The sequence below is a fragment of the Salvelinus namaycush genome, chromosome 6, assembly GCF_016432855.1.
Source record: "Salvelinus namaycush isolate Seneca chromosome 6, SaNama_1.0, whole genome shotgun sequence".
In the NCBI taxonomy this organism is placed as follows: domain Eukaryota; kingdom Metazoa; phylum Chordata; class Actinopteri; order Salmoniformes; family Salmonidae; genus Salvelinus; species Salvelinus namaycush.
The window spans coordinates 38,953,427-38,970,654 of NC_052312.1; positions in this window are offsets into that span (position 1 = coordinate 38,953,427).

The window sequence follows — 17,228 nt, forward strand, 5'->3', positions numbered from 1 at the left end:
GTCAGTCTGTAGAATCTAAGTGAAGGATTTGGGCAGCAGCAGGGACTTGTCCTTCCGCCCATGATGGTATTACTGTAATTAAAATCATGGAAGAGATTGCAGTGTTCATTTCATAATTTTATAAATGTAGATGGGATAGGCCTTGTCTTGTTTCATGGTGCTGTGATTACATTGACGGGGGAGTTAAGGGGAGGGAGACGGGAATGGTGCCACCACAGAGAATAAGAAGTTTCCCTCCGGCGAAGTGAAAACCCATAACACGGAATGACAGACTAACTCTCCCATTTGTTAGGCTGATCAAAGTAGTGGGCCTCCACCATGATCCCCTCCAGTAAACAAGCCAGTGGTGTTTTAGGTTTGGCTCGCCATACAAGGAACAGTTTATCACATTGCAGAATTGTAAAAAGACAGATTCAGCGCCGCTGGAAAGTACGCCGTCTGGCTTTTGCAAGAGCGATGAATATGTGGGTCCCCCCCAAGATCGGGTTTTAGGATATGGAGCCAGCAGTCTGTGTTGGTCGGCCCACTGAGCCACCCTGACAGGCTCATTCTACTCTCCCTTTGTGGGGGGGCACCAGCTGGGGACTGACACTCAGGCTGTACTGAGCCACCTGTAGTCCAGCTGTGTCCAGGCAGGGTCAGGTTCACAAAGAGGCAGGAGAGGTATCAAAGGATCAGGATTACGGCATTGTGTGAACGGACAACTTCCTAATATGGATGCCGTACACGGTATAGGATGGTTCAAGCCAAGGCTCATCTGGGGCTGAAGTTTAAGAGAACCAAGTCTACTCAACCAAGATTTAATCCGCTCTACTCATAGGAGTACTTAAAAGCTAGACTAGGTTAAATGGTTAACTACGCCTGTGGAGTGTGAGTTCTTGCTGTATGTTGGCTACCTCAGTGTCTGAGAGCCAAAGGCCCAGAGGTCTTCAGACCCCATTAACACCAGAGCTGGGCAGGCGGCCAATCACAAACCTCCCTTTGTGTCTCAGATTCAATGCAGGCCTTTTCAAAATGGGCCGCACCCTCAAAGGCCATCATGAATTCATTAACCACATGCAAATGGGGCATTGTCTATTTTCAACGACTAGGACCTGTGTTCCACTGTTTTCAGGGGCAGGATTTGGCGGATCCCAATCACTCGCCTTGATAAATATTGAAGCATGGGCTTAGTACACTTCCGCCCCCTGATTCATGTACCCACTGAAGATGGAGTGGGTTTCTTTATAAACGTCTGACTTTAGACCTCTTGCCAAGTGTCGGTGCTCTTTGTGAGGACAATGCCACATCTCCTTGGGTGCAGTTCTGCATGGCAACACTCCTCTAATACAATGTTGGTACATTCACACATACTGCGCCACTCACAACCTTTATCCTGGCAACTCAAAGCTTCGGTCTGGCTCTGGAGACGCTGACCGGCACGAGGACATTTCTTCCATCTCCATGGGGATATAGGCCTAGCCTATAGTACCTCTACAGTATACAGTGTTATGGCAGGTGGTATATAGGCAGGTAAAGCAGAGGGGGCGGGTTGGGTATCGTGCCAGAGCATGGTCTCCTCCTTGTCCCCCCCGTAGAGAGGGACCACCCAGAGTGGCCAGTGCAGGGCGACAGAGTCGTCTGGCTGTCCGTCTGTCTGACATTCACCACATTCTCGGCCAGGCAAGAGGAGCAGGAGCACACAAACTCACCGCTCAAGCATCAACACACTCCTCTCCATAGACATACAGGGACTGCTTGTGAGGAAGAGGGACAACCGCTCGGCTGACTAACTCTCATCCCATCCAATGTCATCATCCTCTTCCCAGCATTTTCTGTAAGTTACTGCATTATCTAGCAGTCTCCAGACATAATGTCAGGGGACTCTCATGGTCATATGTAGGATGACTATTCTCCTATTAGCCTTTAGTATGACCTCCCCATCATTGATTTCTCACTCCATTTTCACTACGTAGGACACAAGGGTAGAACACGAGGGCATAGAGTAATCTTTCTCCTTGGCAGTGAGTGTGGTTCTCTAAGACTCTGCAGGGTGAGGTTACTCAGCACCAGCGTCAGAGCAGTCTTCGTTACACGGATGACCTGCGCTGCAGCAGCATTGGGTAATATCCCCTCCAGGAGTCTGAAACCGGAGACGCAAACCAACCTGTCCATCATGCTAGCTAGCGTTAGCCTTAATTAGCACCTGGCCTCTTCACCTGACACAGCATCCCACCAACCCCCCCTTAGGGCCTCTCATGACCTTTCACCTAACCAGTCCTCAAATTACTCCTTCACCCCGCCCGCAGATACTAAATCAATGTATTTTTACTGTGCAGACTACAGGCCCCATGAGACCAGAGGGAGGGCCAATATTGGACTATAAAATGTGCCTTCTTGTATTATACTTAAGCTAAAATGTTTATTCTATTCTACTGAGTCATTTACTTTACATTCGTATTCTTATCTTCCATTATTTATTATTGCATTGTTGAGAAGGAAACTGCAAGTAAGCATTTGGTTGGACGGTGTATATCATGTGTATCCCGTACATACGACTAATAAAACTTGAAACTCACGTGTAGAGGAGGTTTAATAGACAGTACTGGGCCATGAGATTCTCCGATTTATTAGTGGAGGTGGAAGAGAAGCAAAGGCTGAGAAAAGTTTAGTCGAATGGGGCAGAGATGACATGTTGAGATTTTGTTTTGTTGGATTAAAAAGTCTATATTTCCTGTCTGACATCATGCAGGTCAAACGTTCATCTCAGTGCTGTTGAATTATGGTGAGGGTCAGTGGTGTAAAGTACTTAAGTAAAAATACTTTCAAGTACTACTTACTGTAAGTCGTTTTAGGTATCTGTACTTTACTATTTGTGACGACTTTTACTTCACTACATTCCTAAAGACAATAATGTACTTTTTACTCCATACATTTTCCCTGACACCCGAAAGTACTCGTTCCATTGTGAATGCTTATCAAGAGAACATCCCTGGTCATCCCTACTACTGCTGATCGGGCGGATTCACCAAACACAAACGCTTTGTTTTTAAATGATGTCTGAGTGGTGGAGTATGCCCCTGGCTATCCGTAAATTAAAAAAGGTGCGGTGTGGATTACTTAATATAAGGAATTTGAAATGATTTATACTTTTGATACTTAAGTACATTTGATCAATTACATTTACTTTTGATACTTAAGTATATTTAATACTAAATACTTTTACTCAAGTAGTATTTAATTGGGTGACTATCACTTGAGTCATTTTCTAATAACATATCTTTACTTTTACTCAAGTATGACAATTGGGTACTTTTTACACCACTGGTGAGGGTACAGAGAGTAATAACTGGTCACAGACCTGCAGTTTCTTTGAACCTTCACTCAAAACCGATATGTTATGACCAAGATGTCAGAAAAGGGTCTTGACCTCGAAAAGGCTAAAATAACTCACATTTTGTCATTGATCCCAACAATAAAATACAACCATTTTCACTGGTATAATAAAAAGTTATTCCAAAAGAGTCACTCTGAGCCTTGTTCCATTGTTAGTGAATACAGTGCATTCGGAATGTATTCAGAACACTTGCATTTTTCCACATCTTGTTACATTACAGCCTTATTCTAAAATTGATTAAATTGTTTTCCCCCTCCCCCTCATCAATCTACACACAATAGCCCATAATGTCAAAGCAAAAACTGTTTTTAGAAATGTTTGAAAATGTTTGAAAATGTAATATCACATTTACAGAAGTATTCATACCCTTTACTCAGTACTTTGTTGAAGCACCTTTGGTAGGGATTGCAGCCTTGAGTCTTCTTGGGTATGAGGCTACAAGCTTGACACACCTGTATTTGGGGAGTTTCTCCCATTCTTCTCTGCAGATCCTCTCAAGTTCTGTCAGGTTGGATGGGGAGCGTTGCTGCACAGCTATTGTCAAGTCTCTCCAGAGATGTACGATCGGGTTCAAGTCCGGGCTCTGGCTGGGCAACTCAAGGACATTCAGAGACTTGTCCCAAAGCCACTCCTGCGTTGTCATGGCTATGTGCTTAGGGTTGTTGTCCTGTTGGAAGGTGAACCGTCGCCCCAGTCTGAGGTCCTGAGCGCTCTGGAGCAGGTTTTCATCAAGGATCTCTGTACTTTGCTCTGTTCATCTTTCCCCTCGATCCTGACTAGTCTCCCAGTCCCTGCAGCTGAAAAACACATCCCCAAAAACATGCCTTTTGGCAAACTCCAAGCGGGCTGTCATGTGCCTTTTACTGAGGAGTGGCTTCCGTCTGGTCACACTACCATAAAGACCTGATTGGTGGAGTGCTGCAGAGATGGGAGAACCTTCCAGAAGGACAACCATCTCCACAGAGGAACTCTGGAGCTCTGTCAAAGTGACCATCGGGTTCTTGGTCACCTCCCTGACCAAGGCCCTTCTCCCCCGATTGCTCAGTTTGGCTGGGCGGTCAGCTCTAGGAAGAGTTTTGGTGTTTCCAAACTTCTTCCATTTAAGAATGATGGAGGACACTGTGTTCTTGGGGACCTTCAATGCTGCAGACATTTTTTGTCCCAGATCTGTGCCTCAACACAATCCTGTCTCGGAGTTTTACGGACAATTCCTTCGACCTCATGGCTTGGTATTTGCTCTGACATGCATTGTCAACTGTGGGACCTTATATAGACAGGTGTGTGCCTTTCCAAACCATGTCCAATCAATTGAATTTACCACAGGTGGACTCCATTCAAGTTGTAGAAACATCAAGGATGATCAATGGAAACAGGATGCACCTTAGCTCAATTTTGAGTCTCATAGCAAACGGTCTGAATACTTATGTAAATAAGGTATCCGTTTTTTTAGTTTTAAGGCATTTGCAAAAATTACTAGAAAACAGTTTTCGCTTTGTCATTATGGGGTATTGTGTGTAGATCCATGAGATGTTTCTATATTTTTTTATCCATGTTACAAAAAGGCTGTAACGTAACAAAATGTAGAAGGGAAGGGGTCTGAATACTTTCCGAAAGCACTGTATGTAATTGTGTTAATTTAGCCTTTTCCATTTTATTATGTAAAGAACCATGGCCTTTTCTATGGATACTCACTTAAGCTCAAAGCCAGTATGAGAATAGTTCTGTGTGCAAGATAACATATTTAATGATACATCTGTAAAAAAGCCAGAAAAAGAACGTTGAGAATACATTTCACTGAATCAATAGCCTAAATTCCCAAAGACCAACCGTCACCATTTCCATTTGACCTTGTGCATCTTCCAGAAAGATACCGTCTCTTCCATATTGATGGCCATTGATTACCTTTCAACATGGTGCACGGGATGAACACTAAAACATTCATCTGGGTCAAAGACAGGAATGTCAAAACACAGAGACAGAGAAAGGAGGAGAAAGGAGAGAAAAGGTATGACTGACAGAAGGCTTGTCAAACCCTGTCCGCAAACACAGCAGCCGTAGGCTTTGCTGCAGCCTGTACCTGCTAACCTTCACTGGAGAATGTCCAGGTTCTAACTCAATCAATTAGCTCGGCTAGCAACAGGACACATGCCTGGAGACACAAACAACAACCACACAAAAAACGACCCCAGTCAGCCTGGTTATTTGTATGTCTAAACATCTCTCTGTCGACAGTAATGACAGGTCACTGGTTTGTATAGCCTTGAACTCCCTGGAGCATACCATCACGGATTTGTGATTTCACTTCAAAGGCAAATTATGTTGCAAATTACAAGTTTAGATGCACTCTGGGAAAAATAATGTAAAGCAGATATGGGATGCTCTGTGAAATTATAAGCATTTTACTTTAATTCCATGCCCCTGAGCACTAATGCAGACACACTGGTCCACTTTTGCCCTGCGTCAGCCCTGCCTATAACATTTGACGACCTTTGACTTCCTATTGACCCTGCTGACAACCATGCAGGCAGCGGTCTGTTTGACCTATCCAGGCCCCGTAATTGCAGAGGGGTCAGGGATAGAAGACAAAAGTGCAAACCCATAGAGAACACATTATCATGAGATCTGGGGCAAGTTAGGCGATTTATGATCAGGTTTTGAGGTTTAGGTTCGGCAAGGATAAAACCTTGAACATCAAACCACTGGCTCGGACCTTCCCATTAGATTTAAAGTTTGAGACATTATCTTACAGGAGGTGAATGTTACATTGGCAAGGCTCTGCTGTTTATCTTCCAAATGAGTCCTTCACGTAGTAATTCGGAAAATGTTTTACCTTGGCTATGTTTCAATTCCACTGAATGCACCTCTTGATTTTCCTCAGTAAAACGCTGAGGAGTCTGAGAGTTAAATCTGAAAGGGGTCAAACATTTCAGGATACCTTGAGGTATTCCAAATATTCACTTAACAGCTCAGAGCCTCAATTTGTTTTATAAAGAGGGACGGAAAAAAAAAACTGTCAGTTTCCATGGTGATTCAGGGAAAAGTAGAAAGTAATCAAATGTGAAGAATTTGCATGCGCACACACCCACACACCATCCCACAATTAAATAAACATACTTCACAGTTGGACGACCTCCTGATAGTCATCCTTTAGGAATAATGAGGGCTAGGAGGAGATTCTAATGACGCATGATAAAAGAAGGAACTAATCTGAGGAAGCTGTGGAACCAGAGCATCCGTTCTATGGTGAAAGGCTGTGAGACAGACGGCTGTGTGTGTGTGACGTCTGGTTCCGCTCAGGGTTTGGGAACAGGAGTAGCTCCCAGAGAGAGGGAACACTCATTACAAGAACACCATCTTAATCAATCTCCCACACGTCTCAAACTACAGCTACGCGACCAAGGCTCTCTACCAAGGACTAGACAGAAGGATTCAAATAGACACCTGCTAAAACACACAGAGATATACACAGACTTTTTTTTTTACATCCAAATACTTGTATATTTTCGTAAGCCTCATTTACACAGTGACACCCTGACCGCCAGCAGTGTTTTACCAGGACAGATGACATTAATGACATCTTAAACAAAGACCAGCACACACCCTGAGCCACACGTACCCTGTCAGCAGCGACAGTGACCATGACTCTCAACACCCTCTGCGTTAGTGTAGAATCCTCTTCACAATCACCCAGAGAGAAACAAAACCCAAATCACCCTACCAGACCGTATACAGACAGCCTTAGATGTGATAAGTACCATACAGCCATAGCCCTGGGCAGGCAACTCTTTAATACGGCCTCCTAACAATTAGATCAGGGCTAAAACATTGGCGTATTGGCTTGTAAACTCACTGGCAGAAATGTTTCACCTGGGTTAAACAACAGAAAGTATCAACATGGCATGAGCCTTTCTGACCAAGAAACTGATGATCTAACGTTTTTTTCTACGCTCAGCAATTTGGCCAAATTAACTGAGATGAAATCCAGATACTGTATGTTCAAAAGTATATTTTGCGGAGTAAAAAGCCAAGACAGAAAAGTGAATTCTGTTTCTGATTAAAAGCATATCACCTATGTCACTGAATCAGGTTGCGAAAGGACAATGCTATATGACCACTGGACCAGACCCAGATTCATTTTCCACTTTAGTTGAAATTGAAACATTTCTCCATATAATCTATGGCAGGGATTTAAATAAACACAGATTATCGACATCGCAGTGCACTTGACTTGTAGTAGCCATCAAATCACGACGCCTAGGGCTCCAAATCCCAAAAGCTTTCTCTGCGCAGGTGAAGTGTAAATCTGACTGGACTAGGTAATCCTAACCCAGGATTCAGACAAATATTTTATTACATTTTCTCTGCGTTTGTCTGAATCCTGGCCTAGGATTAGACCTAGTCCAGTCTAATCTACACCTCACCTGCTCAAAGAAAGCTATAAGACACTGTTAGTGGTTTATTATTCAGTCCTTAGTCCTGGGCTTTGTACCATTCTCACATTTTAATGATTCATGGGAAAATATGGCCCTTATCTTATTTTATCCGTGGCTGACAAAACACAGACTTCGGAGTGGTCCGCTATTCATTATTTTAACTTTCACTGAGACAGATGGAGTTTGTGTTTTGGAATATGTCAAATGAAAGTGGTCGCTAGACTAAATATTGGGGAAAATAAGTGATTGAAAACAAAAGTTTAAAAACAAATCTCTTATCATGCTACTAAATCCATAATGCTTTTTGCTAAGAATTGAAGCCCCTCATTTATTTTCCAGCTTTACTGAAACGTATTTGACTGTTTATTATATAGGGCTGCGTTCTGGGGCCTGCGTTTCTCACTGTTTATTATTGTGTTTTGGTTGCCGTCCCGTTGCGTTGCGTTTGCTTCTCCAAGACAAGATTAAGCAGTGTGAGGGAGCAGGAATGTCAGTGACGGCAACTTCTCCTGGAGACGCGAGCTGACTCACTCAGCCACGTGAACCTGCCTTACCCTCGGCTAGAGTTTCAGGAGAGAGGGAAGAAAAGATGGGTAGCTAGAGGGAGGGAGAGAGAGAGTGAGATACTGTGTACTGACACAAGTCTCCTCCCAGAGTTTATTTTCTCTTTTTTGGTTTAGTCAGTTTAGGCTGTAATAATAAAGAGTTTTTACTCTAGGGAACTACAGTATATCTCGCCTCCAGTGCAGAACCTTTGACACACACCCTTACACTTGCTGCTGACTGGACCTCCCACATGTTACCCTCTCTGGGCCCTGTACCTCTCCTCTCCCCACCCTGGTACTGGAGAGAGCCCATGCACCCTAAATACTTCCCTCAGTGAGGACGTCCACACTGGAGTTTATTTGAGAGAAGAGTCCTCTCCCTCGGTCAGAGGAGTCTCCAACTCCCTACATCTGGATCTCTCCCAGGCAGAAGCTCCACTGAATGCAGGGTGAAATACGGAGCCTGTCCGCCCCAACGGAAAAGGATTTCCAACTCCACCAACATAGATCAGTTCAGCTCAACTCCCCTGTGCTTAACATCCCGGACAGAATAGCTCTAAAATCACAGCATGGAAGCTAACCAACACCTGAAATCTTGGCTCACAATCAAATCTCCAATCCTTTCTTTACTTTGAAATGTCCTTCCAGTCACTGCCAAATCCCCTCCGCTTCTGTTTTCACACTAATTCAATCCGATGAGTCCCAAGGGAACGAAGCACCTACATAGATCATCCTAAGTGACATACACACACCTGACTTTTCAAATAATTTGTTTTTAATAAATCAAGCTACTACCGGTCCACCACAAAACCAGAGCTACCCAACCAAGAACCACTTTAGAACCTATTTGACTGATAATAGTTCCCTTTGACGTTTCACTCGGATACAATAGAACCGAACTAAAGCAGGAAATGGGGACAAATCAAATCCACACATGGAAAAGGGATTAACCAATCACATGATCAGCAGCAGGGATAGATTAATTTCCAGCATGTTGACCGTGAATCCTGGAGGTCAGACATTTTAACAGGGCAGGAGTGAATAGGCCTACCGTGGTTGTATGTAAAAGCCACAGAGGTATTTGAGTGGTTTGGTCTGTTTGCAGTGAGCGAGCAGGCTTTTTCCAAGCCACCCCTAATGCTCCACACATCCCCTAGACAAGTGTATACAGCCATCACAGAGAAACAGAGAGAGAAGAAGAGAGGGAGAGGAGAGAGAAAGTCAGTAAATGAAAGGAGAAAGGAGAGACAGTAGGAGAGAAGGGGCGGAGAGAGGATGAGAGCCAATGAGAGGAAGAGAAAGGTGCTGGGAGTCAAGGAAAAAGATGACCACAGAATATCACAGCCTTTCCAGAGACAATGAGTCAGTCACAACACCTCTTCACACTGTCTGAGCACTCAGACGCCGCACAGACACATGTGCAACAAAGACATAGCACAGCCACAGTCTTTCCTGCATTGGACAAAATAAATCAGCCTGGAGGTACTGAAAGATAATCAAACATACCCAGCAGTTGCTGTACAACATCAACACCAGTGTACAGCTACACCACTTATGAGGGGTAGCTGGTTCCTGAAAGCTAGAGAAACAAGAAACAACCCCTCCAGCCTCCTCCCCCGCAAACTCCTTCCTAGTTCAGAGGGTTAATAAGTCATCCAATCATGTGTCAAGGAAATTAAATAAAACAGAATCAAACCAAGAGGCTGTAACAACAATCACAGGGAAAGGAAACAGTGCCTCCATCCACTGTGTGCGTTTAAAGTTTAACCAGGACCAGGCTGAGCCAGGGCAGTCAGTCATGACACAGTACAGTACAATCTCACAGATGTACGGCTCTGGCTCGCCTGACATGACATGGAACAGAACTGAAAATGGAACCACGATCTCAGGGTCTCACAGGCCCAAACCAAGAACATGACAATGTTAAGTCCCACAGGGACTAAGCAGCATGGGTACTATAACGTTTAGAGCCCCCCTCCCACTATCTGGCAGAGAACACTGATTAAATGTCAATCAAACACAAACATCTAAGGGAATGTCTGAGATGACCTCATCTCTGTCACGTTCGTTGACGGAAGAATCAGACGAAGGTGCAGCGTGGTAAGCGTACATCATTTTTATTTGATGAACACAAAAAATAAATAAAAATACAACCGAACGTGAAGCTACATGCAGTGCAGAACGCAACTACACACCAACAAGATCCCCAAACTAAAGGTGGAAAAAAAGCTGCCTAAGTATGATCCCCAATCAGAGATAGACAGCTGCCTCTGATTGGAAACCATACTCGGCCAACAAAGAAATAGAAAAACTAGAATGCCCACCCAAATCACACCCTGACCTAACCAAATAGAGCAGGGCGTGACAATATCAGACATTGCAGAGAAGGTAATTATATAGTATTTTCTTGTTAGTTCAAAATGACGAAGATGATTGTACATCCTCTGGATGACCATATGTTACCCATTAACACCATAAACTAATAGCTTCATTGTGTTCTGTAAGTTCATCACAGCTGTGGTGAAACACAGCAGACCAGGATGAGACTAAGCCTGAGGTAATGCTTTACGGGATTTCTGGAGAAGGTTAGATGTAGGACATGTCTGTCCGATGCTTAGGGATTCACTGTTGGAGTAAACAGGACATTTCTTTACCTTCGAAGGAGAGGAAGACTCTTGGCAGTGGCTGGAGGAAGCTGGAGACACAAGTGAGGAGGAGAGAGAGAGCCAGGAGGGTGGGTCCGACTCCTATCCAGGGCGGGGTCTTCACGACCCCCTCCGGCCACCTCATGACAGCAGGGCCTCAGGAACCACAACTAGTCCAAATGACCTGAGGGAGGAGGAGAGCGGTACATCACTGGTCAGACTACAGTACCACAGATGCAGCAAGGATGTTCAAATCCAGTCCACGAGGGCTACACCACCGCTGATTTTCTTCTCTTCCCGGTAATAGATCCCAGTAATTGATTGATTCACTCATCTGGTTTCCCAGGTCTGAAACAATTCCTGATTAGAAAGGTAGGATTAAAACTAGCAGTGCTGCAGCCCTCCATTATCTATTCCTGTCCTATGGTGTCTACTTCCTGTCCTATGGCGTCTACTTCCTGTTCTAAAAATAACAATAAATAATAAGGATCTGTGTTAAAGTAGAGATATCAGAGTGTCACATGACAGTTAAATCCATCAGTTACCACGTCCTTTAACATGGCTCCCTGTTATGGATGAGATTCATCTACACAAAAGAGCTGGGGGAGAATCTCCTCTCTGCCTTCACTCTGCTTCCATTATTGGACAAGAGGAGTTCCATTATTGATAAAGACAGGTATTACCAGGGGACTTTCTTCTGTAGAGAGATTGTCTTACTGCTAACCAAAGACTGAGCTTCTCACTGCCTCTGAAAAACTGAGCAGGCTTTTCTGCCCATGGCCACGCCACTCAATGTATTGTGCGCAAAGTATCCATTTTGGTTTAATTGAAAGTAAAAATGGGAGAAACAATAAAATTCACCCACACAAAGGCATATTCTCATGGCTTATAGATGAGGGTGGGATATCTATGAAACTTTCAATTTGGGATGCAGCTGATGGAAAGGTTGAGGTACTGGGATCAGATTAACCATATATCACCCAGCTGAAATGTAACCTGCATGACGGGCTTGGGTCGTCGTTTGAGGGGCCGCGTGTGAAGAGTTAGAACGCATATGGAAAAGTGCAGAAGGGCTAAGATCTCTTTGGCAGCATGGCTTCCTAAACCGGCCTTAGCCCTCCCTATCCCAGCCCAGCCTAGCTGGGGTGAGTTCCCGGAGAGAGAAGCCCTTGCGCTGGACTGGAGATGTCAGCCTCACAGCTGCTTAAACCATCACTGGAGAACGGAGCCTCTACTGCTGCTGAGTGCCAGGAGTCATTACTGTGAGATAAGACACACGCCTACCATGACACGCCACCTCAGCAGGATTAGAGCCACATACAACTGGAACTTCTCTCCTGCTTTAAATCTACCACGGTCATACTGTATAACCTGTCAGGTGATATCATGGAGCTCCCTACAAATATGACTGGCACCTAGCTAGTACAACTGACCTGCCTAACCTCCTAAGGCATGTCTGGCAGCCTGGTAGTGCTCCATGTACACAATCAAGCTCCACATTGATATACATACCAGCCTTATAAGGAGCAATGCTCCACGTTCTAGTGTACAAAGCCATGTGGTTAGCCATAAACATTAATTTGTCTGGCGAGACTGTAGTCAGTCCAGAAACACTGCTGCTTGTCAAAGCCTTGCCAGGAATCCTGGCAATGACAATTAAATTGGTCTCCTTAAAGGAGGTGGACTTGAATAAATACAGCAGTACATTACCGAAGGGGTATAATGATAATTGGGTTTATTGTGTGTTGCTTGGCCCTTTGCCTAATGAATTTCCCGTCTCTCTTTTCAAAAACTACTAATCGATGAATGTATGACAACATTTTAAGACCAATTTGTTTTTCTTCGATGCCGAACAGGAGATCTGAACGTCTGGCTCTGCCATAATGTCTGTACTGATTGAGAGCAATTCCCAAGGCTATCATTTGTAATGGAATATTAACATTTGACACAATTGAGCATGTTTACAGTGCATTGGGAAAGTATTCAGACCCCTTGACTTTTTCCAAATTTTTGTTTGGTTAGACTTATTCTAAAATGGATTAAATTAATATTTTTCCTCAATCTACACACAATATCACAATGGCAAAGCGAATACAGGTTTAGATTTTTTTTAATGAAAAATACTTTATTTACATAAGTATTCAGACCCTTTGCTATGAGACTCGAAATTGAACTCAGGTGCATCCTGTTTCCATTGATCATCCTTGAGATGTTTTTACAAAATGATTGGAGCCCACCTGTGATAAATTCAATTGATTGGAGATGATTTGGAAAGGCACACCACTGTCTATATAAAGTCCCACAGTTGACAGTGCTTGTCAGAGCAAAAACCAAGCCATGAGGTCGAAGGAATTGTCCGTAGAGCTCCGAGACAGGATTGTGTCAAGGCACAGATCTGGGAAGGGTACCAAAAAATGTCTGCAGCATTGAAGGTCCTCAAGAACACTCCATCATTCTTAAATGGAAGAAGTTTGGAACCACCAAGACTCTTCCTAGAGCTGGCCGCCTGGCCAAACTGAGCAATCGGGGGAGAAGGGCCTTGGTCAGGGAGGTGACCAAGAACCTAATGGTCACTCTGACAGAGCTCCAGAGTTCCTCTGTGGAGATGGGAAAAATTTCCAGAAGGACAACCATCTCTGCAGCACTCCACTAATCAGGCCTTTATGGTAGAGTGGCCAGACGGAAGCCAGTCCTCAGTAAAGGACACATGACAGCCCACTTGGAGTTTGCCAAAGGGCACTTAAAGACCCTCAGACCATGAGAAACAAGATTCGCTGGTCTGATGAACACAAGCGAGTCACACACTCAACCATTGCTACCACTGCTACTCTAACTTCCGTAATGCATACAAGGCCCTCCCCTGCCCTCCATTTGGCAAATCTGACCATGACTCCATCTTGTTGCTGCCTTCCTATAAGCTTAAAATAAAACAGGAAGTGCCCGTTCTTAGGTCTATCCAACGCTGGTCTGACCAATCGGTTTCCACGCTTCAAGATTGCTTTGATCCCATGGACTGGGATATGTTCCGGATAGCCTCAGAGAATAACATTGACATAAACTCGCTCACCGAGTCAGCGTATAAGGAAGTGTATGGGAGATGTTGTACCCACTATGACTATTAAAACCTTCCCTAACCAGAAACCGTGGATTGATGGCAGCATTCGTGCTAAACTGAAAGCACGTTCCACCACATTTAATCATGGCAAGGCGACTGGGAATATGGCCGAATACAAACGGTGTAGTTATTCCCTCCGTAAGGCAATCAAACAAGCAAAGTGTCAGTATAGAGACAAAGTGGAGTCGCAATTCAACGGCTCAAACGCGAGACCTATGTGGCAGGGTCTACAGATAATCACAAACAGAAAACCAGCCCCTTGCTTCCAGACAAACTAAACACCTTCTTTGCCCGCTTTGAGGATAATACAGTGCCTGTCACCGACACAGCCCGCTACCAAAGACTGTGGGCTCTCCTTCTCCGTGGCCGACGTGAGTAAAACATTTAAACGTGTTAACCCTCGCAAGGCTTCCAGCCCAGACGGCATCCCTAGCCACGTCCTCAGAGCATGCGCAGACCAGCCGGCTGGTGTGTTTACGGACATATTCAATCAATACCTAACCCAGTCTGCTGTCCCTACATGCTTCTAGATGGCCACCATTGTTCCTGTTTCTAAGAAAGCAAAGGTAGCTGAACTAAATGCCTACTGCCCCGTAGCATTAACTTCTGTCATCATGAAGTGCTTTGAGAGACTAGTCAAGGATCATATCACCTACACCCTACCTGACACCCTAGACCCACTCCAATTTGCTTACCGCTCCAATAGGTCCACAGACGATGCAATCACCATCACACTGCCCTATCCCATCTGGACAAGAGGAATACCTATGTAAGAATGCTGTTCATGGACTAAAGCTTAGCATTCAACACCATAGTACCCTCCAAACTCATCATTAACCTTGAGACCTTGGGTCTCAACCCCACCCGTGTAATTGGGTCCTGGACTTCCTGACAGGCCACCCCCAGGTGGTGAAGGTAGGAAACAACATCTCCACTCTGCTGATCCTCAACACTGGGGTCCCACAAGGGTGCAGTCTCAGCCTCCTCCTGTACTCCCTGTTCACCCATGACTGCTTGGCCATGCACGCCTCCAACTCAATCAAGTTTGCAGACGACACAACAGTAGTGGGCTTGATTACCAACAATGACGAGACAGCCTACAGGGAGGAGGTGAGGGCCCTCGGAGTGTGGTGTCAGGAAAATAACCTCTCACTCAATGTCAGCAAAACAAAAGAGATGATCGTGGACTTCAGGAAACAGCAAAGGGAGCACCCCCTTATCCACATCAACGGGACAGCATTGGAGAAGTTGGAAAGTTTTAAGTTCCTCAGTGTGCATATCACCGACAAACTGAAATGGTCCACCCACACAGACAGCGTGGTGAAGAAGGCGCAACAGCATCTCTTCTATCTCAGGAGGCTGAAGAAAATGTGGCTTGTCATCGAAAACCCTCACTAACTTTTACAGGTGTACAATTGAGAGCATCCTGTCGGGCTGTATCACCGCCTGGTACGACAACTGCACCGCCCACAACCGCAGGGCTCTCCAGAGGGTGGTGCGGTCCGCACAATGCATCACCGGGGTCAAATTACCTGCCTTCCAGAACACCTACAACACTCGATGTCAAAGGAAGGCAAAAAGATCAAGGACAATAACCACCTGAGCCACTGCCTGTTCACCCCGCTTCCATCCAGAAGGCGAGGTCAGTACAGGTGCATCAAAGCTGGGACCGAGATATTGAAAAACAGCTTCTATCTCAAGGCTATCAGTTTGTTAAACAGCCATCACTAGCACAGAGAGGCGGCTGCCTACTTACAGACTTGATATCATTGGCCACTTTAATAAATAGAACACTAGTCACTTTAAGAATGTTTACATATCTCGCATTACTCATCTCATATGTTTATACTGTATCCTACACTATCTTTTGTGTCTTAGCCGCTCTGTCACTACTCATCCATATATTTTTATATTCTTATCCCATTCCTTTACTATATTGTGTGTATTAGGTTTTGTTGTGGAATTGTTAGATATTAGGTTGTTGTGGAATTGTTGATATTACCTGTTAGATACTGCTGCACTGTCGGATCTAGAAGCATAAGCATTTCGCTACACACACAATGACATCTGCTAACCATGTGTATGTGACCAATAAAATTTGATTTGAAACCAAGATTGTACTCTTTGGCCTGAAGGCCAAGCGTCCCGTATGGAGGAAACCTGGCACCATCCCTACGGTGAAGCATGGTGGTGGCAGCATCATGCTGTGGGGATGTTTTTCAGTAGCAGGAACTGGGAGACTAGTCAGGATCGAAGTAAAGATGAATGGAACAAAGATCCCTGATGAAAACCTGCTCCAGAGCACTCAGGACCTCAGACTGGGGCAAACGTTCACCTTCCAACAGGACAACGACCCTAAGCACACAGCCAAGACAATGCAGGCGTGGCTTTGGGACAAGTCTTTGAATGTCCTTTAGTGGCCCAGCCAGAGCCCGGACTTGAACCCGATCGAACATCTCTGGAGAGACCTGAAAATAGCTGTACAGCGACGCTCCCCATCCAACTTAACAGAGCTTGAAAGGATCTACAGAGAAGAATGGGAGAAACTCCCCAAATACACGCTACAAGCTTGTAGCGTCATACATAAGACTCAAGGCTGTAATTGATGCAAATGTTATATTTCATTTTTTTTATACATTTGCAGCAGCAGTATTTCTGGACAGAGTACAGTCTCGCCAGACAAATTAATGTATATGTTTATGGCTCTCCATATGGCTTTGTACACTAGATTATTGTCATTATGGGGTATTGTGTGTAGATTAATGAGGGGAATTTTTTTGTATCCATTTTAGAATAAGGCTGTAACGTAACAAAATGTGGAAAAAGTCAAGAGGTCTGAATATTTTCCAAATGCACTGTACATGGAACGTAATGAGGAAAAAGCAGTCCCATCTGGATTACGACTTGATAAATGGATTGTTTTGGTCTAGATTCGCTCTTCTTCCTGGTTCTATTTGTACAAAGATTCCTACTTTAGATAGAGATAACCACACTGTAATTACAACACATAAATTACAGAGTCTCTCTCTCTCTAGTCATGACAGAGATGCTATTTAGACCTAGAGCATATAAATAAAAGATGGTAAACAGATAATAATAATAATATTCTGAGAG